The sequence below is a fragment of the Protopterus annectens genome, chromosome 1.part0 (genome assembly GCF_019279795.1).
Source record: "Protopterus annectens isolate FY-2018-M chromosome 1.part0, PAN1.0, whole genome shotgun sequence".
Lineage (NCBI taxonomy): Eukaryota > Metazoa > Chordata > Ceratodontiformes > Protopteridae > Protopterus > Protopterus annectens.
In genome coordinates, this window is record NC_056725.1 from 137,136,113 (window position 1) to 137,153,205 (window position 17,093).

Sequence of the window (17,093 nt, forward strand, 5' to 3'; positions counted from 1 at the left end):
ACAGACAGCAGGTAGCAATACCTCTTACAGAAGAACCGGCACACTCAGACCAGGTACATAGTTGTAGAAGGTTCCAGAACTATGGATAAAGTGTGAATAAAGTTGTGTTATGCTTTGTATAGTGCTGGTGTTACAGGGTGTGTGTGTACATAATAGTTTACCTTGGAATGCAGTCTGTCTGCATAGCACTCAACTGTGGGCCTATCCTCTTGGTGGCCAGAGGTGTGCCTATCATGTTTTGTCTGTCCACCACACAGGTCCTGTGTCAGATATTTCACTGGCAGTGTGTGTGTTGAGTGCTATCAGTACATGACTACATCCATTTATGTTTCTAACCTCAGTTCCCTGACTAAGGGTATGTTGCAGACTATCCTGTAACACCAGTGACTTGCTTAGTGTATGGCAACAGTTTTCCACATATGGGCCTGTGTTCCAGCCTCTGTCCTCCACCTACATACCAAGCTTTGCACATATGACATGCTGTCAGGGGTTGTTATGTAGTGGGCTGTGAGTATATCACACTTCCATTGCTGCCATCAGTCCACTGCTGTTGTATCCCCCACACATACAGTGGGTCTGGGGCCATATATGTGTGGGCTTCACCTACACAATACATGTGTACCCTTATGCACTCCAGAGGCCAGTGTATGCAACAGTGGTATATGGCCCTGTATTATTGAGTCTGGGGGGATGCACCATAAATGACCTAGGCTGTTACAAAATGTGGGGGTATCAGGGGTGAGCTGCCTTAAGGTATCTGGATGTAAAGTACCATATACTTCACCTGTATTTCCATTATTTACATAAATTGGGTTAATGCAGGCCTACTGCCTCCTGCCATACAGACTGTTCTGTTTGTCAGTGTGCTTGTGATGGTGTCAGTTATTCCTTGTTATGTAACAGTTACATCCCATTTGGTCAACTGAAGTCTTTACCACCTAGTGATTTTGTACAGAGTGTAGATAGAGGCTGCTGAACTATACACCTGCATTACATACTGTTGATTGTTTGGTATCCTGTGGCCCAGTCTGTCTTTACTATTGTACAATTTGAAGGGTTTGGCCTGGACAGCAACAGCTGTGAACCTTTCCAGACTACTGTATTTGTATGACTGTTTCACAGTTGCATTACTCTGTTTATATGGATGCCAGTGTCTGAACAGCTATATGACATGGCATATAGAACTGTAATAGTACACAAATAAAGGTTTTCCATTTCTGCAAACCTGTGTGGGGTTTTTTTCCTATGACCTCTCTGTGGGTATATGTTGTAGGCAATGATTGTCATTTGTATGGGTGGCCCAGACAGTGTCCAGTTGTTAAGGTGTTAACTGTAGGCATAGTGGCTGTTCCATATTGTGTGCACCTTCTCCATATGTATCTTACTGTACATATCTCTGCATGTGTATGTATAATCACATGTATATATATATATATATATATATATATATATATATATATATATATATATATATATATATATATATATATATATATATATATATATAGATCTGTATCTGCATATATGTGTCTGTGTATATGTATCCTGGGGATGTTGATAGCTTCCACATTTTACATTTCCTATGGGAGCCAGACTGTACTGCATGATATGTTACCAATACCAGCCTGACATCATACAGGTGGGATGTAGTACTGCGAACATCTTGTGCTCATGTCGTGTCAAGTCCTGGTTATGGGATCTGCAACACGTGGTAGTGTATGGCAGGGCAGACGTGTTTGGCTGTGGGGGGTATTCCTATTTGTACAAGACATATATTGTTTTGGGCCTCTCAATCCCATTAATGGTGCATGTGGACCATACCTCTCAACCTGGAAATATCAAAAATCTGGACAAGGCCCATGAAAAATAGGTACAAATCTCTACGCTGATTAACATCTAATTTGCATACACAATTACATAGCCCCACCCACTACAATGGAATTGTGGGATATCAACTTTCAAACGCAGACTGAAGAACAGACAACCAAAACATGGCACTACTGACCCCCTGCAGTCATTCCAATGTCCTATTACCTGGCGATTTCGCCCTATTTACCATAAACACTAATGTGTGCATACTGCTTTACCTCTACAATGATTATTTGGAATTTTATTTTTACATCTGCTAAACAAAGCAATTTTGTCTCAATGAAAATAGACTTGGCATTAAAACTTCTCGGCTCTTGAAACACATTCATTGAAATATCATTGAAACCCACACCACATCCAAAGAAAATGCATCTGGCCTGTGGTGAATAGAGATTATCTTTGGGCTGTTTTCAAATCACTGGCCACTTGCACACAAAACAAGAAACATTTATGTGTTCTTTTCTTTGATACACCTTTGTGACTTTAAGTTATATTCCTTGTATGATACAACACACTTGTTATTGCGCATTTTAAATTTATTGTTTGAACATTTTTCCAGTAGGCTGTACGGAAGGCAATGAAACAAAATGCATGAACCAATAATGACAAAACTGCCCAGTTCAGAACATTTCCATCATAAGTCTACTTCCACACCCAAACTAGAAACAGAATGATAGTAATGTAAGCCATAGGCATCCTGCACAGCTTTTCGCACTTATTTTCAATTTCAGGATTTTTTTTTGGGGGGGGGGGGCAAAAGGTCAAAAACCAGGGACACATTTTAAACATTGCTTGTATAATTTTGGAAAGTTGCTAGAATAAAATGCTGTGTTACCATCATACATGTTACTGGCAAGTCTTGAATCCAGAACACTATACACTACAGTCAGTGCAACATACCACTATGCTAAATCAGCAGTTTAAACAATAGGAAGACTGTAACTTAATAGCTATCACTTAGTGAATTCAGTTCTCACTTCTCACCATAGCTCTCAACATCTTAGCACAAAAAACCTGGACAAACAAAAAAGCCAATAATGGGGGGAATACAAATTCTGTTGTCACCATAGCTCTTAACTCTTAGCACAAAAAAAAAGTTGGAGCAAAGCTGGGAAATGGTGGTGGCTAGGGACTTCTCTTTTTACCCTGTACCAAAGTTAAAGGGTTTGAGCTTAAATACCTGTAGCCACCAGATCTATTACATAATTGGGGGCATTTTCACAAACACACACACACACACACACACACACACACACACACACACACACACACACACTGTATGCGACTTGCAGTTTTACATTATTGACCTTGTAGTACCAGTCATTTGAAGCAGGCACTAAGGAATTAACATGCAGTTTTACAAACAGATATATTGTTAGCCTTAGTCCACTTCCTGATCCTCAACAGATTGAAAAAAAGGAATAGGAAGAAGCAGTGGGATATTCTCTTGTTAGTCATTGACTACTATAGATTAATACAAAAAAATCAGTACTATTCAGAACCTCCTGCTGTTTTTGCTGATCTACCTATGCCTGTTTTCAGAAATTTACAATGGCGTGCACATGACATACAATAAGAGTGTTATGTTAGCAGCTGGTTAACCCTCCAGCTGGGCTGCAGTCAATACTTTATCCTTCTGTGCCAAAGGTGTGGCTGCTCCACTGACATTCTATCAAAGATTACAGTTAATTCTCCTATACATGTTTGTGTTAAGTGAAGCTAGCTATAAACTAAACAGTGTTATCAGCATTTGAGGTTATCCATCTATAAAGATCACTGCACCAATCAATACATTCAGTTTGTTCTAACATCAATATTCTTTGCTAACCGTAGCCATCATGTAATGTACAACCATTTAACTCTAGAATTTAAGCATGTACAGGTAATTAACCATGGCATGGCCTATCATATTTGCTGGACTTGTATCAAACTGCTAGAGAGATAAGATTAGTATCACTATGAATGCATTCTTAATATGGCCAACAACCACTAAAAATGGTGGTAGATCTCTTAGACACTGCTCCCTATGCATATAGACCAACCTGCCTGTTAGTATAAGAAAATGTTCTGCCTTGGTAACTGAACTGCTTACTACAGTCAAATATAATATAAACCTCAATTTTATGCGGTCTCACGTGATATGTTAAAACTCTAAGGAGTGTGAAATATCAGTTACCAAAATCCATTAAAGATTAAGAGAGTAAAATATGTAATCCTGTTTTGGCTGAATATCTGCTTTAAGTGCTGATAATGCATAGGCCATCAATACAATTTAGCAAAGTCATAAAATATGCATTAATGGCTGTATGTGAAGGACATCTCCTATGTGTACACACACACACACACACACACACACACACACACACACACACACACACACCCTTTGTTCCTTACCTAATCCAAAGATGTTATGTGATCCTATCTCGCCTACATTCTGAACTGATGGGTTCGGCACGCTTATGCTATAGAGCGAGGCCTCTAATTGGCTGAGCTATCTTTATCCCAGGATGCACCACCACTAATCCCCCAGATCTCGTTTGCTGCTAACAAGCTTAGACGTGGTCTCAACATTGGCTGGGCTAAGTACTATTTATTTAGGCTTTTCCTGTCACAAATTTCCTTACTTTGAACCCAAAAGCTGTTTTAACAGCTATTGTTGTCATATTAGTGTGATTGGTGAATTTCAGTTGAAAAATTCGTAATTTTTTTAGTCAGGGAAGGTTTCCCGTTTTAGTTAGAGGGGCCTTCCCCTGTTGCTTTGCTGCTTATATATCTTTCTTGGGTCAAGCACCCGTTTAAGTTAGAGGGTCTTGACTCTCTTTATCTTTTTTGTCTGTTTAACTGTTTAGTGTAAAAAAATATATATATATATATATATATATTATAATTTTGTTAAAGTTGTTTAATTTAACTTTACCTTTTGACTAAGTAGTGTTTTTTCACTTAGATAGGTTATGTGGTAAAGCAGTTATGTCTAAAGAACACAAACCCTCCGGGTTTAAGAAATGCACGAGGTGTGGTTTTAAAATGTCCATAACGGACGACCACTCCTCGTGCGTCTATTGCTTAGGTGCTAAGCACCTACAAGAGTCGTGTAGTGTGTGCCACGCATTCTCTTCTAGAGTCCTCCAGGAGAGGAAGAACAAATTAATCCTCAAGGGATTAATCAAGCCTTCCTTCGAGGAGGCTTTATCTTCCTCTCCGTCTCCTTCTAAAAAGAAGAAAGCGTTGGCTCCGACCAGTCAGTCGGAACCGATCGCAAAAAAATCTAAGCAGACTTCTCCATCGGCTCCACGGACTTGGGCCGAGGTCGAACGGTCTGCCTCGATGCCTCCAGCCTCGACCCCTCTGGTTTCGGAGCCGAGGTCTGGGGCATTGAGAGACGGGTCACCCTCACCGGCTCCACTGATATTGGAGCCGATAAGGGTACCGGCTCAGACTCTTCCCCTCGGGCGAAGTCCTTATCGGCACCGAGGAAATTTCCTGAAACCTTCCTCAGAGCCGATAGTTGTTGAGTCCTTCGAGCCGGTCCCGAGCCCTTCGGAACCGATGGAGAAATCGGTTCGGGCCCGATCGGTATCCTCTAGATCATCCAAGATGTCTGATTCGGACATCGACAGGGTGCTCTTTCGACTCTTCCAGTCTCCGGTGTTCCAAAAGCTAGTTTCGCTCCAGCCCATTCGGCGAGCCGATGGTCCACTCCCCTACTGTGGTTCCTCCTCCAACAGCTTCGGCACCATTGGAGCCGGTGCTGGTGGAACCTGTGGAGGTGTTAGGGTCGGGCCTGACCCTTGCTCCAACTCAGGCTCTTGGGTCGGAGTTCAGTACACGGACTTCTTCTTTCAGCCCTGGGGGGGAGGCTTCGGGATTGATGCTTTCGGTCCCAGGTCTCCCTCTTGGTGCGGCGGAGGCGGGAGTGCCGTACACTGTCGTGGCCACGGAGGTGGGACCCTCCCAGGATTCTGGTGGTCCCGCCTTCAGGGCTATGAGGAGTGCATTAGCCAAATCTTCCTTGGCTACCTCCACGGTTTCCCCAGCTCCTTCCCTGCATATGGAAACTGGGTCGTTGGCAGTCCCCCTGTCCTTAGACAGCGGAGCCCCAGGGCCTCAGGTTACCCCCGCTGGGGTTTCTCCCCCTCCTGGAGGTCCTTCTGAAGCCTCTTCGGAAGAACCCCCCAGGAAAAGATCATGCAAGAGGAAGCACGTTGACTCCCCTGATGAGTCTCTGACATCCGACACTGATCTCGATGATGCAGAGGGGTCCCCTAAGTCATCCTCGGATGATGTCTCCTTTGCAGGCATCCTGGAAGCCCTAAAACAACGAGGCGGCTGGCAGTCCAAACCTCCCTCTGCTGATGAGTCGGTGTTCCTGAAGGCCTTCGGGTCTCAGCCCTCCACCTCCTGGGTGTCTCCGCCCTTCGACGAGCTCTTGGATTTGATCTGTCGAAGGGCGTGGGAACACCCAGACTCTGTGGAACCGGTGCCTGCTCGTCCGAACAAATTTCTCTCGGCACCCCCTGACAGAGAGTTCCTAACTAAAGGTGTGGCTGTAGATGCTTTGGTGGTGGCATCTGTTACCCAGCAAGATGTAGCAGAGGCTTCTACGTCTGTCCATCCTCCTAATAAGGAGTCTAGGAGCATGGATCGGTACGGAAAGCGCACCCTTAGTTCAGCGTCCTTTACACTGAGGTCCTTGAACTACCTTACTCACTTTACCAGGTTTCAGAGGGATCTGATTAAGGAGCTATCCGATACCCTCTTGGGTAACCTGCCTGAGGAGCTGGCCCAGACGGTTGGCTCTCAGCTGGCTACAATGTCGTCCATTTTGAACTCGTCCATGAGGCTCATTTCTTATGCGGCCGAAGGGGCGAGTAGAGCGGCGAGTACAGGCATTGCTCTACGGAGACAAGCCTGGCTCCATCTGTGTCATTTCGTGGAGGACTTTAAGTCTTCATTTGCCGACGCCCCCTTTGATGGGTCCTCCCTGTTTGGACCCAAGGTAAAGGACACACTAACCCGCTGTGAACAGGAGGGTAAGACTCTGACTGCCGGGGCACGATTTTCCACTCCCTTCGGCCTTATCCCAAGGCTAAAAGAGGAGGGAAAATGTGGTTCCGTAGATCTCAGAAGCCTTACCCCTCTCAGCAGGAGGGTTCCCCTTCCAGAGGCAGAGGAGGGGGAAATTCATCCGGAAGACGCCGTCCCAGAGGCGGCAGAGGCCCTTGCAACACTGGAGACCACGAGTCCTTTCGTGGCTCTTCAGCCTTTCATAGTCCCTGAGGGATTGCCCGGCTGTGCTGCTCCGGAGCCAGTCGGGGTCGTCGAAGCACCTAAAGGCCTGGGAAGGTATCACTCAGGACCGATGGGTGCTTCGGATTATCGCCGGAGGTTACTCCATCCCATTCTCTCACCCCCCCCTCAGTCCAAAAGAATCCCGGACCCGCCACCCAGTCAATGGGATACCGCAGCCTCAGAAGTTTCAAAGCTGCTCCAAAAAGGAGTCATCCAACTGGTCCCCGCAGACCAGATTGGATTAGGGACTTACTCAAGATTCTTTTTGGTGCCAAAAGACTGGGACTTGAGGCCCATTTTGGACCTCAGCATCCTAAACCGTTCAGTCAGAAAGTCCAAGTTCCGAATGGTCACCCTACAAACCATTCTCCCATTGCTGGAGAAAGGTGTTTGGATGTGCTCCATAGATCTCAAGGATGCTTATTATCATATCATGGTACATCAAGCGTCCAGGAGACACCTGCACTTCAGCCTAGGAGGCAGTCATTTTCAGTTCCGTGCGCTGCCCTTTGGTCTCACCACAGCCCCCAGGGTGTTCACCAAGTGTTTGGCAGTCATGACTGCTCACCTGAGAAGTCTAGGATTCCAGGTGTTTCTGTATCTAGACGACTGGCTCCTAACTGCCACCTCCAAGCATCTACTTCTGCGGAGCCTACAAGCCACTATATCACTGGGCAATTCCCTTGGAATCACCTTCAATTGGCCAAAGTCTGTGTTGCTGCCATCTCAACGAATAAGATTCATAGGGGTAGAGATAGACTCAAACCAAATGCGGGTCTATCTACCTACAGACAGGATACAAACCATACAGGCTCAAGTTCGAGCCTTACTTCCCAGATCCAAAGCCCCAGCCAGAATGGTTCTGCAGCTATTGGGATCCATGTCCGCCACGGTTCTTCTAGTCCCCTTGGCAAGGTTGCACATGAAAATTCTCCAGTGGCTTCTCTCAGCTCAGTGGTCCTTTCAGGAACTTCCCCTCAGTCACCTTGTATGGATCATGGAATCTTGCAGATGGGACCTTCGCTGGTGGCTAGTGCCCTCCAACTTGAATCAGGGATGACCCTTTGTTCTACCTCCTCCGGCAGCCACTTTGACCACGGACGCCTCCCAGACGGGCTGGGGGGGGTATTCCCTGGGCAGGTCAGTCCAAGGCAAATGGCATCCGGAAGAGACTTTGCTTCATATCAACATCTTGGAAATGAGGGCAGTACTTCTGTCCCTTCAAGCCCTTCACGATTATCTCCCTCAGGGCGTAATTGCTGTTCACTCAGACAACATGTCAGTTGTTTGGTACCTGAACAAACAGGGAGGGACCAGATCCTACCCTCTTTGCAGAGAAGCCATGAGAGTTTGGGAATGGACAGTCTCGACCAAACACTTCCTAGTGGCTAATCACATACCGGGCAAGTCCAATGTGATAGGCGACAGATTGAGCAGGACCATCCTCTCTCCTCATGAATGGTCTCTGAATATGACAGTTGCAAGTCAGATTTTCAGCGAATGGGGAGTTCCGTGTTGCGACCTCTTCGCGACTCCTCTGAATGCGAAGTGCAAAGAATTCTTCTCCCTAACCCCGGCTCCGGGGAAGAGCCCCATGGACGCATTAGACCATCCTTGGCCCACCGGCTTGCTTTATGTTCCTCTCCTTCCCAAAGGGTTTCAAAAGGCATCTCTCTTGGGGAGCAAAATGATCTTAATTGCTCCTTACTGGCCTCATCAAGTGTGGTTCCCCTATCTTCGGAAACATGCCCTGGAAGATCCATGGTTCCTGGATCAGATTCCAGACCTACTGGTTCATCAGTCGGGTCTATTCCACCAGTCCCTACACACCTTAAAATTGACGGCTTGGCTACTCCTCTTCCGACGATAGTCAGGAGTCATACATTGAATCCAGATGTTGTACACATATTATCTTCGGCCCATAAGTCTGCTACAAAGAAACTGTATTCTAGCAAATGGAAAAGATTTGCTATTTGGGCTCAACTCCGGGGCCTGGACCCCATTTCTATTCCCGTGGCAGAAGTACTAAAATTTCTGACCTCTATTTTCAATCAAGGCTCTTCAGTTTCTACCATCAAGGTACAATTGGCAGCAATTTCTAATTTTCACGAATCCATAGACCCACCTTTAATGAGCAACAGATTGTGTAAGACCTTCTTGAAAGGTGCTGCTCTATTAAGACCTCCGATTTCTCATCCTGCACCTCCATGGTATCTCGATATAGTGTTACGCGCCTTGACTTCTTTCCCCTTTGAACTGGCAGCTACATGTGATCTAAAGTTTCTATCATGGAAGACAGCTTTTCTGGTGGCGATTACTTCTGCCAGAAGAGTTTCAGAGCTTCAAGCTTTGTCAGTGAAACCCCAGTACTTGGTTTTTCATAAAGACAGAGTATCCCTCAGACCAAATCCTTCCTTTGTCCCTAAAGTTTGTTCTACTTTCTGCTTACAACAATCGTTAGAGCTTCCAGTGTTTTTCCCAAAATACTCTAACAAAGCGGAGTTCATATTCCATACACTAGATGTCCACAGACAGTTACGTTTTTATTTAGACAGGACCAAACAAACAAGGAAAACAGATCAGTTGTTTGTATCCTTTGCAGATAACAAATTGGGCAACGCTGTCACAAAGGTCACTATTGCCAAATGGATCAGGGACTGTATTACTCAAGCTTATATTTATTCTAACAAAGAGCTTACCACCTCTGTCAAGGCTCATTCTACAAGGGCTATGGCTACTTCGATAGCATTTCATTCTAAGCTGGCTATTAGTGACATTTGTGCTGCGGCTACATGGTCTTCCCTGCACACCTTCATTTCCCACTACAAATTAGATGTGGCATCTAGAGGACGAGCTTCATTTGGTTCCACAGTGCTCAGGAGTGTTTTCCAATGAGCCACCCGGGATTTAGGTGCTAGGGACGCTGTCCCATCAGTTCAGAATGTAGGCGAGATAGGATCACATAACATCTTTTAGTTATGTACTCACCATAACTTCAGATGTTTGGGATCCATCTCGCCTACATTCCTAATAACCCACCCTCCTTCCCCCTTCCTTGGAGATCAGAGGATATCAGAAGGTCCGAATCCTGTTGTTTCATCTTGAAACATCTAACAATGTTATATAATCAAGTTGTGCATGTGTGCATGAATGCGGACAAACAAGATCTGGGGGATTAGTGGTGGTGCATCCTGGGATAAAGATAGCTCAGCCAATTAGAGGCCTCGCTCTATAGCATAAGCGTGCTGAGTCGGAGCCGAGGGATCGGCTCCGAACCCATCAGTTCAGAATGTAGGCGAGATGGATCCCAAACATCTGAAGTTATGGTGAGTACATAACTAAAAGTTATTTCCAAAACAGCAGCGGATTTACCATACAGCAGAAGATCCATTAAGTCGCTATGGCAGCAGCATCAAAGCAAAGCCCTTCTCTCCACTCGGCAGCAGCACCAAAGTCATTTTGGCTAGGCTAAAGCAAATCCAGCAACTCTTCCCTTGGCAGCAACAGTTAGTTCAAATCAAAACACTTCCCGCCTGCTTCTCTCGGCTTGGCGACAGCAACAGTTAGTTAAAACACTTCCCTGCCTGCTTCTTTCAGCAGCTACTGCTCGCAGCCAGCCAGAAATGATGACGTGAGCTCCTTGAGCTCAGTTCCGACTAGTTGGTAGTGCTGACGGAGCTGACGTCATCGCGCACGAGATGACATCAGCTCCGACAGCACAAAAATTAAAAAAATAAAAAAACAAAAGCAAAGAAATCGGAAATGAAGGGGTGCCACTTGGGAATCGTGGCACCCCTTCATTTGGACCCCAAAACTCAGTAAAAAACAAGTAATTCCGAATGGTTGGGAGGTCTGATGTGGACATATATCTTTTAGTTAATCTACCATTTCTAGCTACACATGTATGGCCATATATATATATATATATATATATATATATATATATATATATATATATATATATCTGCTTACATATATATATATATATATATAGCTATGTCCATATATACCTACATAGATATATATCTGCATACATATATGTAACTTGTGTATATGTGGACATATAGGTGTAGACATATATATATATGTCGATGTAGGCATTTGCATGTATATATGTTCATATATATTTATATGGTACATCACTTTTTCTATGGTGTGCAGAGTCCTGGGTTTGAGCTTTGCCAAGGCTGTTTATTTTGTTGCTGGGCAGAACACGGGCCATTGGATACAGAGTGATTAAGGCACTTTAAAGCAGTTGTAAGCGGGTTTGCGCAGAGGTTAGCACTGCTAACTTCCGGTTACAATTTCTTATACTCAGTTAGCTGCTAAATTGCTTAAGCTGTGTAGGCATTGCTTACCCCTGCACAAACAGGCTTAAACCCACTTACTGCTGCTTAAAAGTGCTTACTGCCACTTACCCCGTGCTAATTTCTTTAAAAGAAAAGAAAAAGGGGATGATAGGAAAGTGCTGAAAAATGGGGCACAAAGAGGGAAAGACAGTAGGGAAAATAGCCAAGCATGTGCAGGAAGGATGTAGGGAAGGTCCATAGCTGCCCATTTCATCTACAGCAACAGCTGCACATATATGCTGCATTTGGAGGTAGATTTGGGCATGCAAACCCCTGGAAGAGGTGTGAGGACAACTGTAATAAGTTGTGACACCAATTAGACTGGATTACATGTGTCCAGTGGACACATGTGTGAAATGGACAACTATATATGGGGCAAGATTTTTTTGTGGGAACAGATTGCCCTTTTTTTTTAGGTGAGAGTGGGATGTTAGGGAGGGGTAGTAGGTATATTTGGGGAGGTAGGTTGGGTAGGTAAACAGACAAGACAAACAAGATGCATACAGGGGTGGTATATGATATATGTGGGGGTAAACACTTTGATGGGGAGGGTTGTTGGGATATCAGAAGCCCACAAGCCCCCTAGTGGTAACAGTGGGACTGAAGTCCTACCCATGGGCAGTCACCACTGCACCTTCACAGCCCCAAAGGTGGCTGTGCTGGTGGCTGAGTCTCAGAGCCAGGCTGACTCTCTAATCATGACATGTGGCCCTTGAGCTGGCATAGAACATCACCAAACTGCTCATTGATCGCTCTACGCACCACGACCCCAACCTGGCGATGGGTGACAGGTGCCTGTCCATGCCCACTCCCAGTGGGTGGGATGAGCCCCATCCCATAAGGCGGTTCCACCCAAAGGTGGTACAGGACCAACGGACAGGGAGGTCCCGGGTTGGGCCCCAGACATGCTGGTGCCCGGTTCCATGGCCAGCTGAGGTGGGACAGGTGAGTCACTGGGACTGGCTTTCCCAAGCATGCTATAGTGTTTAGATTACATCATCATTTGTTGGTTAGTAATAGTCAGCACATTCCAGGGTTAGGTAGAACAGCATGCATAGATATTCCCATTAACCCAGACACCAGATATGGAAGAGGTGCATAGCAAACAGAACACATGCATATATGAGACCGCAGTGGTAATAAGAACAGCATTCAGGTACATTGATGGCACCATGCCACCAATGCTGGAATTATTCAATATAGCACATGCATGGGAACCATGAAAATATTCATCAAACAAATGGACATTATCAGAGTCATTACATACCAGTTGGGGTAGGTATGTTGATTATTGTTGGAGATATGGTGGAGGGAGAGAAAGATGTCAATTAACAACTAATATATTCCTGTAGTCCACATTACTTTCATAGTCAGTGCTGTTATCTGTACCTTACAAGTCTTACTTCACTACCCTATAGTCTTAGTTTGGTCAGTGATATGGCTGTCGTCATCATTACACATGAACCAGATTTACTGCAGTACACACCTCTTACCTGGTATACCTGTGGAGGGAATGTTTGTTAACACCAACTACACATACTCCTGGATTCCAGGTTGTTGCTTTGCACATAGCTATCCAACTCTTTCTGCACAGACTCTGGCCATGTGTTGACCACATGCTGGTGTGCTGGGACATATCTAGAATATTGCCCTCTTCCACCTTTAGTGACCTGACACACACGTATACATGCTTTCCTACACAGTTATATTATGTAGCACAGTGTGGGTGACAACACTCACAATTCCCTACAATACCAGAGTGAACAGTACCAGTACAGGTTATAATGGTCTGTATTTCTCAGCACAGTGTTCATATCCAATGTACCTGTGGGAGCAATGTTTGTAAGCACTACCTGACTGTTGCCACACAAAGTTCCAGATTACACATTAATATTATGTACATACATCTCAATCTGTTACTGTAAACACTCTGGTCACAGCTTGACAACATGGGAGTGTAGATAGGACATACTTGAAATATTGATCTCCTAACAGTTTCAGGGGTTGCTACAGTGACAGATGTGTTCTCATGATGTTTGACAATCACTTGCATTCCCTGTTTGCTGGCTACACATTTGTCATCTTTCCACAGACTTACCAGGGGGACAGGGGGGCAGGCATCAGATATGGGTGTATATACTGGACATTCTGTCATCTGTACAGTTCTGGGGTATGAATCTGTATGCAGTCTAATTCCACTCCCAGGATTCAGACCATGGCTCTGTCTGCTACAACTTAAACACTGTCCATCACAGTTGTGTCTGCTATATACATATTGCTGTATATCTCCAATTTGCTTTCTGTCTTATTAATCCCCCTGTGCTTATGCATTCTGACCTTGTATAACAACACTCTTATACAGAATACCTAGACAGTTATCTGTTGTAGGACAGTGTGTGTGACAGTGATGTGTAATACCTCATTATTCAGAGCAAATGCATATCATTCTTGTATTTCTGGCCACAGTGTTGGTATCTGACAGACCTGTGGGAGGAATGTTTATTAGCACTACCGGAATGTTCAAACACACAGTACCAATCCCCACATTACTATTATGCCCATACATCTCACTCTGTTACTGTACACACTCTGACCACAGCTTGACAAGTTGGGGTGTAAATGGGACATACATGGCTTATTATTCACATAAGGTATTGGGGAGTTGCTTGTGTGCCAGCTTTGTTCTCATAGCTGTGTGTCAATCAGTTGTATTTCCTGTTAGCTGCCTATACATCTGGGATCATCCAACTGATTTCCCAGGAGGACAGTTTGATAGGTAATGGATATGGGCCACATTACTAGACATTCTGGACATATCTGTACAGTTGTGGGGAATGATTCTGTATGCAGACTACTATCACTGGCAGGATTCGAACCGTGGCTGTATGTGCTAAAAAGAACAACAGTTCACATCTGAGTTGCATGTGCTATACAGGCATTCCTACACATTCAATTTATGGTGCACAGTGTGGGTAACAGTGCTTAATACAACAGTACTATTACATGATTGCAAATCTACATTACCATATGATACCAGAATATACACATGCAGTCCAGCAGTTAGACCTGTTTTGTCAGGATATTACACTTTTATTGGCATACAAACAATATGAGACTCTTCCTGCCATATTCTCTAGTGTATGCAGTACTTGCCTTGAACAATACAGGTTTTATACATGCAATTAATTTACTGCTATTATAGTTTTATTTCCTATGACAGTAAATGCATGTGTATTAGTGACCTGCCTCGCATCGCAACCTTGCCAGGCGACAGATGTGGGCCTCCTGGTTCATGGCCCACTCCACTGTAGCTGTGGAGGACATAAGAGGAATATTTAGCCATACCTATCCATGATATACCTGAGCTAGCAATTATTACACACATTCTGGGGTGATACTTACACACAGCTGAAACATCCCCTGCCACTCTAGCCTCTTGGAGCCACTCCTCCAAGAGGTCCCCCTTACGCTGCTTCAGGTCGGCATTGTGGTGCCTGACCTGCTCACCAGTACGGCATATGCCAGTGGCACTGGTGAGGTCATGGGCAAGATGGCCCCAGGCCTCCGCCTTATATAGGGAGCCCTGGTACTGGCCCTGCAGCGGTCTCTGAGCATGGTCTTTGACAAGGACTCCTGCCATGACCTTGGACTCCTGGATGCACCAGTGCTGTGCCCAAAAGCGCACACCTTCTCCCCTTACTGCCATAGTGCCTGGAAGGGGAAGCTACAACCAGTTATGAGATGTATTCCCATCTTTTGGGTTTAAGTAGGGCCGATTTCCCACACTTTTCCATGATTGGCTGGTTTTGAAATGACAGAGCTATGGGCAAACCTGCTTACATAAGGATGGCATTGTTTAAAGGGGTATACCACTGGGCACAATGAGTTAACTGGTCTCCATATTGCTTACACCTCTTATGCTGGCCTGTGCAATGCTTAGCATTGTTTACATTACACTCCTTTTTGGCACTGATTTCTTATTCATTACATCTTATATATCTGCCTGGTGTCCATGATTAATGTGTATGTACAGTCTATGGGGTCCTTGTGTTTTACTGAGGACTTCAACACTCTATTACAATTACACCTTACTTCTGGGCTTACTGCTGTACTCCAGTTCACATATTTATGTTATGTAGTGGGTTATGGTACATATGACTGTATACTGATTCCTTTCACAGGTTAAGTTTGGTTATACTATGGTGAAGACTTGTTTGCTACTACCTCATTCGTTTGTACTTCTGTGATGGCTTGGTGGCTAACTACTGGGTCTATGGTATATAGGGTCCTGAGTTCGACACTTGCATGGCTGTTTATTTTGTTGATGGGCAGAACAAGGGCCATTGGATACAAAGTGATTAAGGCACTTTTGAGCAGTTGTAAGCAGGTTTGCATGATGGTAAGCATCTGCTTACACAGTGTTAGCTTTAGAATTGCTTAACCAGTGTGGGCATTGCTTACCGCTGCACAAACGGGCTTAAGTCCATTTACTAGTGCTTAAATATGCTTACTACTACTTATTTGTGCTTACACCTGCTTACTAGTGCCTTATTCATTATGACACTGACACCTCACATGTGCATTTACTGCAGTACTCCAGTTCATAAAAATATGTTCTTTAGTGAGTTATGCAACATAAATATTACTCATAACATGCTTTGCCATGTAAAATGTAATGTGCTGCAGTGGGACTCAAGCCATGACTGCCTGCTCGTAAGGCAAATGCTCTGCTCACTACACTATTGCTATACTGCTTCATTTGCGTGTATCTTCCTTGTTATCCTCTTCAGCCATTTAAGCTGCATTAACCGTAGTTAAGCGATGGGCATACCCACGCACCTATAGTTAGCTTTAATTGGATTTAAAAAAAAAAATTAATGGGTTTCTTCATTTTATTTATATATGCTGTTGCTATTGTACACAAGGGGGACTGTTGGTGGGGATATGCGGTCACCTGTGAGTGGTCTCGCTCATTGCATACCCCTTTCTGCTATCCTACATTGTGGGGATGTACTTATTCTGAGGGCTCTACTCTCAGACACACCCCCTGCACTCTTACATGCTCCATGTAAGCCTAGGAGCTTGGGCAGCGCGCATCACTGCTGCTCTTAAATGGTTGCTTCCATGCAGGACTAAGCTAGTCCTGTATGGAAGATTAGTAAATCTTTGGGAATGTCTTGTGACATAGAAGGCCAAAATACTAGTCCTCTCACCTTCTTTTGGTAGAGTTGGTACCTGGCTGACCAGGATGCAAAATAGTAATGTACTCTGGTTACAAGGACTTTGCAACAGTTACTTTCTGCTACCTTTCTCAGACAAAATCTCATCTCTGTATTGGAAATAAGGTTGCACCTCTTGAGGTAAACTAGACTGCTTTGATGGCCATCCTTGATTGATAAAATGGTTGAGACTTTGTAAAACCTGATCTGTTGTTGTGTGATCTCTCAGATCTTCAAGATGTGTGGAAGAAAACTTTCTCATGTCCATGACTTCAAAATCAAGGTTCTCTTTCTCATGCTGTTCTGTGGTGTTTCTTGGTGATCTGGATAATGTATCAGCAAGATAAAGAAGTTTCCCTTTCCT